Here is a 5,817-nt window from a genome sequence, read left to right as displayed (position 1 = left end):
TGCTAGGCACTATTGCAATCCAGTGGTGAACAAAACAAATACAGTCTCTGACCTCACAAAGCTTACATTGGTGGGAGAGGTAGTAAATAAACACTAAAAAAGAAATATATAGAAATACATATACATATATATTAAATTCATTATGACAAAAGAGATCCAGTATTAAGGAGGTCCACTTTAGACTGGGTGGGGAGAGAATGTCTCTCTGAAGAAGTATCATTTAAGCTGTGACCATGTGAAGTGTCAGGGATAGAGATGGACAAGATGGAGAGCAGAAGATGTGAATATTTGTGAGAGAGATGAATGTTCAAAGAAGGGAAGAGAGCTTGTTTGCCTGTAGCAGCATGAAAAAGGGAGTGTAAGTTCTTGGATAAGGTTTTAGACAAGTGAACATGGGCCAGACCTTTGCCGTACTACTCTGTGTTAAGGCCTCTGGACTTAAGTACAGTGGGAAACCACTGGGTTTTAGGCAGAGGCATGAAGTCTTCCTGAGTGCCATCTGCCCCAGAAATGGCTCCAGTTCTGGGTACCAAGTCTTCTGGAACAACACAAGAATGTCAGCTTCAAGAGTTCAGATTTTTATCTCTATTGCTCGCTGCTCTATTCCCATGCCTAAAATAGCAGGAACTTGGTATACATTTTTGAGTAACCAGTATTGTCTCTAAGGACAATAGGCCTTCTTTATGACTGCAGATTTAGGTCATACTCAGTTTCAATGGCTCTGCTCTCCTCTAAGCATCTAACTATGGTTTCAGCATCATAGAAAAGAAAGCTTCACCAAAAAGAAAGTTTAACCCTCAAGCATATATGCCAAGAGCCAAAAGCTTTTTAAAATAGAAGTCTATCTATTTGGTGTTTTGGTCACAACAGTCTTGTTGGGGAGGGAGAACAAGGGTTTCATATAGTGTATATAGTAAGTATTAGGAAACCTACAGTTGCAAGTAAGAAAAAATGCAAATTGTGAAGGAGTGGTAGGAGAGTATTGGTAGAAAGCTGAAAGTTAATGGTTCATGTAAGTGAGAGTTCAGAGGTAGATCTCCAGCCAAGATGTTCAGGCATTGTCATTAGGATCCTGTCTCTTCCCATCCATGCTCCAATTCCCCTTACAGGCTTTATTCTCAAATAAGGTCTTCCCAAATGGTCATAAGGTCAGCTGGTAGTAGCTCTGGGTATACAGACTACCAGTCTAGCAACCCTAGTAAAAAGAGAATGCCTCTTTCCCATAGTTTTAGTCACTCTATTGGCTCTGATTGGCCTGATTTGGTTTACATATCTACTCCTGAACCAATCACTGTGACCAAAGGAAGGTACTACACTTTGTGGCCACAACTAGATGGTTTTCCCACCACTGAAGCAGGGGAGAGCAGTCAACCTCACCTGAAACCCACGTACAGAGAGGGGTCATTCTCTAAGGGAAAACCAAGATGCTAATGCCAAAAGAAAGGGAAGCGAATGTTGGGTAGACAAGTAAAAAGCCAACTACATAGTGTTAAGAATCATTTCTATGCGAAAAAATATGGAAGGCAGAGAATGACTAATAAACAATTGGTTTTTTCAAAGGAACACACACATGATATGAGTAAAAACCTTTAAATAACAGACTCTATGTATATAAACTTCCTGCTATTTTCTCAAGGTTCAGCTGGGTGCAAATTTCAAGTGAACACTCCAATCAATGCATGCACTTGGAAAAAAACCCAAAGCTTTCAATTTATGTTTATCCTGACATGCGACAGGAAAGCAATAACCATTTATAAAAATTTTACGCATTTCTAAGGAATTTTTAAATTAATATTTTAAAATTAAGCTGAATATTGTTACAATGTGAAAAGCTAAATGTGGCACTTATCTCAAACTGCTATATGCTATCTGCATAGTATTAAGAATTACTTGTGTTTTGGACCACTTATTTACTTAATCAAAAATGTACTCAGTTTTGAGAATCTTTATACTTAATCAAAAGCTTCAAAAATCTTAAGAGTAAATCTGGCTGAACCAAATATGAGAACACTGAAAAATGCTAATTGCTGTGAAACATTATTGGAATAATAAAGTAGACCTTGAAACAAATTCTACAATAATGAAGTCATTCTTTAAAGAGAATGACTGAAACTGAAGAGGAAAAAAAAAGAACTGATTAAGGAGAACTACAACTACCAGATATGCAAAATCAGTAAGCTACAATCAAGATGGAAAAGCACAACAGAGGAAATATAATACAACTTTTGAGTCTTGCAATGCTAGTAACAGGGAAAAGTATTAAACACATTGAGTAAAACCAATAATATACTATTAACGACTATTAAGATTTGCAAGAATAGTATGTCAATATAGCTGAAAACAACAAAATAAGCTCAACTTTAAGCTTCCATAAAAGGGTGACTAAGAAAGAGTGAAGACTAAGTAATCAATAGTCTTATTAATTGCTATATCACCAAAGCCTAGAATAGTACCTGGCATACAGTGGACATTCAATGTGTTTTGTTCAATTAAAAAACAGAATATGTAACCACTCTGCCCAGTTACTTTCATTAATTAAAAGAGAACAATTTGGCATATCATTTGGTGAATCCATTCACTCTTTGTCTTTTTTTTTAAATAGGCTTCACGCCCAGTGTAGAATCCCAACATGGAGCTTAAACTCACCACCCTGAGATCAAGACCTGAGCTGAGATCAAGAGTTTGATGCTTAATCAACTGAGCCACCCAGACACCCCTCATTTGGTGAACCCAATACAGAATTTACGTGAATGTGAAATTACAATTAACTATACCCAGTAAGATTCTGCCAGTCATATGTTGGGGTATATAAGTTTTCAGGTCTGAGAAAGTAACAAAAATCATACCTACTATTTGTATTTCATAGACTTTTATGGCTACAACCAAGATTCTATATGTATTGTTTACAGAATACCAAGTTCTATGTTAGGTTTCCCCTAAAGGCATATTCTGAGACAAGGACTGAATACACATTGTTTACTTGAAATAGTGACCTTGACAGGGAAATGAAAATACAGAGAAGTAAAGGCAACTATTACAGGGTGCATTATTTAAGCCAACTACCACAATGGACACCACAGGGAAGCTCTGTAATTATTCCAGTAAAGGGGTGAGGAGCCTGGTATTTATACCTCTATAACCATAAGTCACTGGGTTAAGGGCCATCACCTAAGGAATACTACTTCTCACATACTTTCAGCCTGCACAGACATGTAGACAAACTGAGTTTTGGTAGCCCAAAGTTAGCCCCCAACAAAGATGTATTTGCTGGCCCTTAAAAATCAAGCGGGCATGCCTGGAAATACTAAGAGAATCTGAAAGGATATGAGTGTGGCACTCATAGTGTCTGCTACAAAAGGCAAGAAATGGCAATTGGTATGTGAACGGAAAAGCCTCTAGAGTAAAAAGAGACGATAATAAAATAAAACTGTAACTTCATAGCACCATGCTAAACAGCCTACTACTGTCCACACTCAGTAAATCACTGCTGCTTGATGGAAGAGTGGATAAATGAATTTAAGACCGAGCTATCCAGGAACAGATACACCAGAACAGCACACATAGCCAAAGCAGCCCACTTGCACTGAGCTCTGTATTTTATTTTTGAAAGTTCACTCTTGACAACCTAGCTATGAGGGGATGGTTCTCACATAGGACTTTTTTTTTCTAACAAATAGTTATATACTCCATTTAGCCATAGAATGCCAAAAATAAAGATGATAGATTAAACACTAACAATTTCTCCTAATATAAACACAATTATAAAGTCAACTAAAAATCTAAAATAAAAAAGCATCTCGAAAGAAGTGCAGTCATTTAACTTCTTATTCTCTGCATATCCTAAATCTCCCACATTCTTTCTCAAAATCTAATGGCATTTCAAGACTAAATTTTTAACCCAGATTTCACCTTATTACATACAGTCCTACAGCTAAATTTTGCTTCCAAAAAACTTTTTAAGTTTACTTATTTATTTTTGAGAATAAGAGAGAGAGGCAGAGAGAGAGGGAGACAGAAAATCCCAAGCAGGCTCCACGCCATCAGCACCAAGCACAATTTGGGGCTCGAATTCCTAAACCTGAGATCATGACCTGAGCCAAAACCAAGAGTGGGACACTTAACGGACTGAGGCACCCAGGCGCCCCCAGAAATATTGTATATGTCAGTTCAATATTCTTCAATTAGAGGTGAATTATCAATTCTGATATGTTTGGTTTTTTGTTTTGTTTTGTTTTTTGTAAATTAAGCTAGAGACACAGGAAGTAAGGTATTCTTTGTTTTCCAAAGGGGATCAATCTGAGGTTTATTAAAGTTGATAATGAGTCCTTTAGAAAAAGCAGAAATCGAGTACAGCCCCAAGATTCGAAGATGCCGCCCAAGGGAAAAAGCCATTCCGGGAAAGGGGGGAAAGGGAGAGCAGCCTTTGGGAGTGACAGTTCTGACAAGAAGGCTCAGGATCCCAAAGGTAGTGGCAATGCAGTAAAGGTCAGGCATGTGAAAAACATGGGAAAATCATGGAAGCCATGGAAAAGTTGAAGTCTGGAATGAGATTCAATGAAGTGGCCATACACTATAGTGAAGATAAAGCCAGGCAAGGGGTGACTTGGGTTGGATGACCAGAGCTACCATGGTGGGACCATTTCAGGAAGCAGCATTTGCCATGCCCATAAGTGGGCTGGATAAGCCTGTGTTTACAGACCCTCCGGTTAAGACAAAATTTGGATATCATATTATTATGGTTGAAGGGAGAAAATAAAATTGTACGCAAGACTGAAAAAAAAAAAAGAAAAAGTAGAAATCAATTCTGGGCAAGAAAGTTAAGGTAAGCAATATTATATGAAATTGAAACCAAAGACAACTCCATTTTTATAAGTTTAATAAACACCATATGTCAATTCATATATGCTACTGTTTTTCTTTTAAGGAAGATACCTTATATTTATAAACTTTTGAATTGTCTGGATATGGGGAGGTGTAAAACTTACTCTCGTTTAGATTGATCAAGAATTGCTTCTTTTGATATCAGAATGAAATTTCCCTTTAGGCTGTGAATCCAGTTTGGATGAGAATAATGACATACTCACCTTAAGACATTGCTATTTTTCAAGGACATTGCCATTTCCTATTTACCAGGAAAGTTAAAAAATTTACAGATTTAAAACCCTAACATAAACTGAATGATAATATTCTTCATCCTCCCCAAATTACCAACTTCTACCTAATCGCCATCAGTATAACAATATTACATTTGATGCACTCGTTACAGTACGACATTCCTAAACATAAACATTTACATTCCTAAACATCCTTGAAGATTCATTCTTAATGACTGACCTTGTGCTCCTTAAAATATTTTACTCTGCCTAAATTCCAACTTTAATTTCTTCTCCCTGAAACCAAAGAATCTTACCACACCATCCATCCCCAAGTTTTAAGCATAATTGGCCCTAAATTCATAGTAAATGATAAGAAAGAAAGTACTATTAGGAAAATCATGATGATACGATCCTAATGTATAATTATCTCATCAAATAAATAAATAGAAAAGGTTCCATACTTTTCTGGAGAAGGCCTTATTCAAAAAACATCCTGCAAACAAATAAGGCTATAATTAATCATTTTTCTTAAGGGACTCCAATATACCCAGAAGCAATTTGATCATCTGATAGCTTAATAGGCAAAAGCCCAGAACCTGATTGTCTAGCAGCTAGAACTAGTAGTGGAATCTAATTCAATAGCTCAACAGAAGATAGGACTACTAATCTGGCTCTAAGCTTTCAGGTAAATAGATTTTGGTGATTTTACAAAGAACCTCAA

The 5,817-nt window shown here is 36.8% G+C and overlaps 1 pseudogene; it reads left to right on the top strand.

Moving 5' to 3' along the window:
- Positions 1 to 4,350: 4,350 nt before the first annotated feature.
- Positions 4,351 to 4,757, top strand: LOC125166710 (peptidyl-prolyl cis-trans isomerase NIMA-interacting 4-like; annotated as a pseudogene).
- The last annotated feature ends 1,060 nt before the right edge of the window (positions 4,758 to 5,817 follow it).

The sequence above is a fragment of the Prionailurus viverrinus genome, chromosome B2 (assembly GCF_022837055.1).
Source record: "Prionailurus viverrinus isolate Anna chromosome B2, UM_Priviv_1.0, whole genome shotgun sequence".
Taxonomy (NCBI): domain Eukaryota; kingdom Metazoa; phylum Chordata; class Mammalia; order Carnivora; family Felidae; genus Prionailurus; species Prionailurus viverrinus.
This window is presented reverse-complemented; position numbering and strand designations above follow the sequence as displayed.